The sequence below is a fragment of the Herpailurus yagouaroundi genome, unplaced genomic scaffold (assembly GCF_014898765.1).
Source record: "Herpailurus yagouaroundi ecotype Mexico unplaced genomic scaffold, PumYag 159, whole genome shotgun sequence".
NCBI lineage: Eukaryota > Metazoa > Chordata > Mammalia > Carnivora > Felidae > Herpailurus > Herpailurus yagouaroundi.
The window spans coordinates 37,292,564-37,300,512 of NW_024412400.1; the positions used below are offsets into that span (position 1 = coordinate 37,292,564).

The 7,949-nt window shown below is 37.8% G+C and overlaps 1 pseudogene; it reads right to left on the reverse strand.

Moving 5' to 3' along the window:
• Window positions 1–3,180: 3,180 nt before the first annotated feature.
• LOC121033759 (heterogeneous nuclear ribonucleoprotein A1-like) lies at window positions 3,181–5,151 on the reverse strand (annotated as a pseudogene).
• Between the last annotated feature and the right edge of the window lie 2,798 nt (window positions 5,152–7,949).

The following is a 7,949-nucleotide window of genomic DNA, read 5'->3' on the forward strand; positions in this document are numbered from 1 at the left end:
CTCTTAGGAAATAATGTTGAGATATTGCCTAAAGTGACATTTAAATTTTCCCTCATGTTCCTCTTAGTCAGATTGTGACAGATAGTTCCTGCTTAAAAGAACATAGTCACTTCTCTGACACAATTATTTTCCACTAAGAACAAAACATCACACTGAAGGGAAAAGAGATTGTAAATAATAAGCCAGCTATTTATTAATGCTATCAGATAACACAATCCTGCCTGAAACTAGAAAATTGGATCCAAGTTTTGAATTGGTCCCACTTTGCCCTAGGAGTTGTCTGGCAAATGCACCAGAAGCCCACAGCTTATTTGAATAGAGGGAAATGAGTCTTGATCATGATTTGTGAGACATCTTTGTTCAAATAAAGATGGAATATGGATAGATAGAACCTTCTATTCTTTCAGACCACATTTCCTTATTCATAGAAAGATGCCCTAGACTTCAGGATATGGAAAGAATTTTGTTTACCATCATTATTCCTGACCTCTAAGGGGCAACATTTTTTTTATTTATAGAATTTCTGGAGAATCATAATTTTCCAGATTTTCAAAAGCCCCTTTTAAACTACTTTCTTGGCTTTTAAACACTGATATTTTTGATGGTGAGTGTTTGAGTTAAGGAAACAACAGTATAACAAATTCTCACCAGGAGCTGAACACTCTTTGGTCACTTTATATGTCTCATTAATTTTTTTTAAGTTTTATGGATTTATTTTGAGAGAGACAGAGATTGCACAAGCAGGGGAGGGGTAGAGAGTGAGGGAGAAAAAGATAATCTCAAGCACTGACAGTGCAGAGCCAGATGCGGGGCTCAAACCCATGAACCGTGAGATCATGACTTAAGCTGAAACCAACAGTCAGATGCTCAAACGACTGAGCCACCCACGTGCCCCTATCTCATTAACTTTCTGTGGAGACTAAATTTCTCAGTCTCTGAGCATCAGTTTCTTCATCTACGAATAGTGGGGCTTAGACCAGCTGATCTCAAGGGCCTCTCCCTTAGAGACATAGCAGTCTATGAGCAATATGCTTATCCTACTGTAATGTCAAGAACTAGAATCTGAAACTACACATCCTCTGTAGCTTTTAGTATTTCATGGTAACAATCAGAAATAAACTGTCACATACAGAATGAAGGATTCTTCATGAAGGACTCTTAAGGAATCAAGTACCTCAAATTTGGCAGAAGCATTTATTTGAGTTTTATAAACAATAACAACAAAAGTCCTAGAGCTAACTTGTGAGATTTAGATGCTATCAAGTTATGCTATAAAACAATTATTAAATATGAGACATTATTCTTTTTTTTTTTTTTTTAAACGTTTATTTATTTTTGGGACAGAGAGAGACAGAGCATGAACGGGGGAGGGGCAGAGAGAGGGAGACACAGAATTGGAAACAGAGACATTATTCTTATAATTTATTTATTTTTGAGAGAGAGAGAGAGAGTATGCATGCATGAGCAGGGCAGGGTCGGTGTGTGTGTGGGGGGGGGGGGCGGTGAGGCCAGAGAGAGGGAGAGAATCTCAAGCAGGCTCCATTCTTTCAGTGATGAGCCCAACGCCGGCCTCAATCTCAGAAACTGTGAGATCATGACCTGAGCTGAAATCAAGTGTCGGCGCTTAATCAACTGAGCCATTCAGGCGCCCGGAGACATGATTCGTAAATCTGTTTTGCCTTTATACAAGGAAATTGTTTCTGGCCCCTCTTTAGTTAGCACTCTTCATGAAAGAAGTAAATTGAAAAGTTGCAGTGCGTGTATTAATTCAACATAGCACATGTGCAAGGAGCCTGACTATTCATTAGATGCCTTCATATGACACTCTTTTAGTTTCAAATTTGTGTTAAATTAGCATGCTGCTTTGCAACAGACATGTGAGACAACCAACACTCACTGGAGACTGATGGCTTAGCTCTTTTCTTTTTTTCTTTTCTTTTCTTTCCTGGCGCTTTCTACCTATGATTGAAAGTTTTGTGTTTTTGACAGAGTCCTGTGGGTTAAAAAATTTTTTTCTTAGTTAAATTAAGTAGGAAAATCAATACAGAAACTAAATGGTGTATAACAGCCTATAATTTTGGTTTTGGCTTCATTTCCACACTTTTTAAAATGTTAGTTCTTACCCTGTCACTGAAGAACTTGTATCTTCCTTTAAAGAGGGAAAAAAAAGTTTGCAGGTAGGGATTGTGAGTCTCAGAGTTTTTAAGGGGGCTCACAATCCCTACCTGCAAACTTTTATACTAAAGTGCTTTTACCCAACCCCTTAATTTCAACTATCAAAGCAGTACAACACATACATTGGTTTAAAACCAATTAAATAGTACAAAAGGATTAAAAATGAAAAGTACACATATCCTGTCCTCCATCCCACTAGAAAAACATGATATTCATTGAACTCCCTAGGAAATGACTTTAAATCCTGTCTAGCTTTATTTTATATGGTCACTGCTATGGTCTGAATGTTTATGCCTCCCAAAATCCATATGTTCCAATCCTAACCCCTAAGGTGATGGTATTAGGAGGTGGGGGCCTTTGGGAGGTGATTAGATCATGAGGAGCCCACATGAATGGGATTAGTGCCCTCATAAAAGAGGCCCCAGCTCCCTCCCTGTTTGACCATGTGAGGATACAACTAGAAGTTTACAACCCGGAAGAGAACTTTCACTCAATGCTGGCGCTCTGATCTTGGACTTCCAACATCCAGAACTATGAGAAATAAATTTCTGTTGTTTATAAACCACCCAGTCTATGGTATCTTGTTATAGCAGCCCAAATGGTTAAGAGAGCCACTGTCTCCTTAGCTCTAAATTACATGCTTATATACCTATTCTTTTTGGTCAGTTTTAAACACTGTTAACTCCCTGGAGAGGAAGATGATAAATGAACTATTTATGTATTATATCCTACTTCATCCTCCATCTCATATTTTGTTAGTTGCAGCATTATTTTAGTATTAAAAATACACAGCATTTACTTTTTTACTTCTAATTTTTGAAAAATTTACTATTGGGGCACCTGGCTCAGTCGGTTAAGCATCCAACTTCAGCTCAGGTCAGGATCTCACGGTTCATGAATTTGAGCCCAGTGCTGGCTCTGTGCTGACAGCTCAGAGCCTGGAGCCTGCTTTGGATTCTGTGTCTCCCTCTCTCTCTGTCCCTCCCCCGCTCATGCTCTGCCTGTCTCTCAAAAAAAATAAACACTAAAAATTTTTTTTTTAATTTAGTATTTATTTTTTCTATTGGTTATATATTTACAACTTTAAAGAATATATTTATATTTTCACTTCCAGCTCTACCATCTTTAAACTCTTAACATCTCTCTCTCTCTCAATCTCTCTTTTTTAAAAAGACACATTTATTCAGTGTCATGACCAGACTATTACATTTAGCAATCAACAGCAAGTGTTCCAAAAGAGAAAGGAAGAAAGAAAGAAAGAAAGAAAGAAAGAAAGAAAGAAAGAAAAGAAAGAAAATCTACATTAAAACTTTGTTGGAAAAGCGACATTAAAGGTTTGTTGGAAAGCTTTACACTTTCCGTAGAATAGAAACTAAAATAACCTGTTATACAATTAGTCACAAATACAGTCGTTGAGTTTTTTGCCCATACACGAGTAGTGCCTAAAACATGTCTTCTTTGTTGCAGCAAGGCCCTGCCACCACTTGGCTGTTGTAGCCTGTAGCTTTCCTTGTCACTTTTCTGGCTTTTCTCTCCTGCTAAATTAAGTAGAAATGTTTCCTGGCAGTAATTAAAACCTTCTGCCACTGCCATAGCTGCTGCTGCTGCTGCTGCTGCTGCTGCTGCTGCTGCTGGAACCGCCATAGCCACCTTGGTTTCATGGTTTGGCAAAATATTGGCCTCCACCACCACAGGGGCCAGAGCTTCTGCCTCCAAAATTTTCTCCTTTCATAGGTCCAAAATGTGAAGATTGATTGTTGTAATTGCCAAAGTCATTATAGCTTCTGTCATCTCCAAAATTGCTTCAACCATTACCAAATCTGTTATAGCTGTCCCCATTGCCACTATATCCACCACCACCTTGACTTCCACCAAAGCCACCTCATCAATGAAGTTTCCTCCACGATCAAAGTTGTAGTTCCCACTAAAACCACTTCCATGACCACCAAAGTTTCCAGAATCACTTCGACATCTTAAGCTGGATGAAGCACTAGCCGTCTCTTGCTTAGATAGGGCTTTCCTTACTTCACAGTTGTGGTCATTCACAGCATGGTATTTTTTTTAATTTGTTTATTATTTTGAGAGAGAGTACATGCAGGGAAGGGGCAGAGAGAGAGAGAGAGAGAGAGAATCCCAAGAAGGCTCTCACAAACAATGAGATCATGACCTGAGCCAAAATCAGAGTCAAACGCTCAACTGACTGAGCCACCCAAGAGCCCCCAGTATGGTATTTTTGAATGACAATCTTGTCCGCAGAGTCATGGTCATCAAATGTCACAAAAGTAAAGCCTCTCTTCCTGCCACTGCCTCAGTCAGTCATGATTTCAATTACTTCCATTTTCCCATAATGTTCAAAATAATCTCTTAGATGATGTTCTTTAGTGTCTAATGCCACCAACAAAAACCTTTTTCACAGCTAAGTGGGCACCAGGTCTTTGAGAATCTCCTCTTGAGACAGCCCTCTTTGGTACCACAACTCTTCCATCCACCTTGTGTGGCCTTGCACTCATGGCTGCATCCACCTCTTCCACAGTGGCAAACCCAAAGCCTCTGGAGTGCTTGGTGTTTGGATCTCTCATTACCACACAGTCTGTGAGTGTTGCCCATTGCTCAAAATGGCTCCTCAGACTCTCATTGGTTGTTTCAAAGCTCAAACCTCCCATGAAGGTCTACCACAGCTGTTCAGGCTCTTTGAGAGATTCTGACTTAGACATGTTGGTAGTGGCAGGGGAGACTTTAATAATACTTGTTAGCATCCACGGGCAGAAAGCAACTCTTAACATCTCTTACCTTATTATTTATTATGTAAGACAAAGAACACATCTACATTTCCCTTCAACTTTCTTCCTTCAACTCTCTCTCCATAGAAATCTCTTTTCACAATTTTTCTAAAGTTTATTTATTTTGAGAGAGAGCAAGCGAGCGAGCATGGAGGAGGGGCAGAGAGAGAGAGAGAGAGAGACAGAGAGAATCCAAGGCAGGCTCTGTGATGTCAGCACAGAACTGTAAAATCATGACCTGAACGGAAACCAAGAGTTGGACATTTAACTGACTGAACCACCCAGGCACTGCCCCCTCCATAGAACTCTTGACTTCTGTCAACTCCACCATTACTTTCATATTGTTAGAATTTATAATATTTACATCTTGTTCTGTGAATGGCCATGCAATTGACACTAATTATTGAAAGTCAATAAACTGTAATTATACTATTTTGCTTATGTAAATAGCATTTGCTGTAGAACAAAAGGCATTAGTTAGAATAGAAAAGGCAAATCTATATCACTAGCCCGTGACACTAGGAGGGATTCTTCAAACATCAGGATTATATAATTAGATTTTCAAATACTCCATGAGAAGGACCAAATAATAGCACATTTTAGTTTGCTTTATATTTGTTCATATTTCTGCTAGTTTTAATTGCTTTCCATTTTTCCTCTTAACAAAGGAAGCACGTGCCTTCACCATATGACTAAATTTGTCTAGGATCTTAATCCCAGTCTTTGTAGCATGGAATGCACTTTCTGCCTGAGGACAGACATTCTTCTCAAGTTCAGTATCAGTTGCTCTGTTAGCCTGCTGTACAGCTATCCTTCTAGGCCTTCCTTTCATTTGGTTAGGGATTAGTGTTTCTTGGGTCTCAAGTTTTTCTTATTTGTGAATTCCTTTCTCTTTGTACTGATTGATCCTTAATTGATTTTTTTCAGAAAGAATTTTTGAAAGGTGAGCTTTCTGAGTTCTTCATGTCTTCATTTTATCCTTACAGCTGAATGATAGCTTAGCTGGTTATGATATTCAGATCCTCAGAACTCTGAAAGCCATGCTCCACTGTCTTCTGGCACCGAGTGCTTTTGATGAGAAAACTATGAGTACCGATTGTCTTTATTCCGTTATAATTGACCTGTTGCTTGTTCTCTGGAAGCTTTTAGAATCTTCTCTTGGTATTTAATGTACTATAAACTCACAAGTTTATAGTGAAGTATGGGTTTATTTTCATTTATTTTGCTTGGCACTCAGTAAGCCCTTTTACTCTGAAGACTCCTATCTTAACTCTAAGAAATAGTTTTCTATTATTGCTCTCGTTATTTTTTCCCCTGCATTTTCTTGTCTCCTTCTGAAACTATTAGTTGGCTATTACCCTCCTGGATTTGACCCTGTGTAGTCTCTGGACTTTTAAAAATATTTCTTCCCCTCTGTATTTTTGCTTTACACTTTGGGAGATTCTACCAACCTTTTCTTTCAGCCCTTATGTTGATTTTTTTAAATTAAAGGACTTTGGGATGTCTGGGTAGCTCAGTCGGTTAAGCATCCGACTTCAGCTCAGGTCATGATCTTATGGCTTGTGAGTTTGAGCCCCGTGTAAGGCAGCTCAGAGCCTAGAGCCTGCTGTGGATTCTGTGTCTCCCTCTCTCTGCTCCTCCCCTGCTCGCGGTCTCTCAAAAACAATATTAAAGAATTTTTAAAAAGGAATTAATTATATTTTAAATTTCCAACAATTCCTTTTTTCTTTTCTTTTCTCTTTTCTTTTCTTTTCTTTTCTTTTCTTTTCTTTTTCTTTTTCTTTTCTTTTCTGTCTCTGATTACTCCATATACATAAACTTGTTTTATGGATACACAGGCTTCTCAAATTTTCCTTAGGTCACTAATGAGAATACAAAAAAAAATAAAGTAGTTATCTATTTCCTCTGAAGTCAGCTTCTTTTTAAATAGTTCCTTTGAAAATATTAAAATTATACCTCCTTGTGGTTGTTTTTCAATTAAGCAAACCAGAAAAATGTATATCAGGAAAATTGCCTAAACTTTTCTCAGTTAAAAAAACAAGTTCTATTTTGGAAAATTTCAATCATATACAAAGTAAACAAAATATAATGAACTCCAGTACTCATCACCCAGCTTCAATAAATATAAACATTCTGCCATTCTTGTTTCACCTGTACCTTCCCCTTCTCCTATATATTTTTATAACCAAATTATTAATTGATCTTCCACAATGAGTTAGTCATTTGAATTTACTTTTCATTTAGTAAACTATCCTGTTATATCGTATCATACATTTTTTCATAAGTCACCTAATATAGTGAATGACAGTATTAAAAATTATAACAAAACTCCCTCCCATTTAACAGAGCACTTTCTATGCCATATACTGTGCTCACGCTTTAAAAAAACACTGGTTCATTAAATTTAAGATGATTAATAATGTAGGCGTTGGCCTTTAATCTGCAAAGGATGTAGAGATGTTGTTTGTTAAAGGATTAATCAAAAATTAAAATTGAAACCGATGTTTCCATAAAGAGAATTGTGTGTTCATGACTGTGTTTCTTAGGTATAATAAAATGCCAACACAACTGGAGATGCTGTTTGTAAGGAAGGACTAATTCTAAAGAAATCTTTTTTTAAATGTTTTATTTATTTATTTTTGAGAGAGAGAGAGAGAGAGAGAGCGCACATGTGAGTGCAAGCAGGGAAGGGCAGAGAGAGAGAGGGAGGCAGAGAATCCAAAGCAGGTTCCAGCCATCAGCACAGAGCTAGACACGGGGCTCGAACCCATGAACTGTGAGATCATGCCCTGAGCTGAAATCAAAACTCAGACACTTAACTGACTGAGTCATCCAGGTGCCCCTCTAAGAAAACCGTAATATCTATTCTCTAAGGGACAAATAATGGTCTTTCAGTGATTTAATACCGTATTAGCATGAGTTATAATACCAAATTATAAATAAGATGCTATAAGAACTGAAATACTTTTTTACTGTGTACATAATTCTAAAATT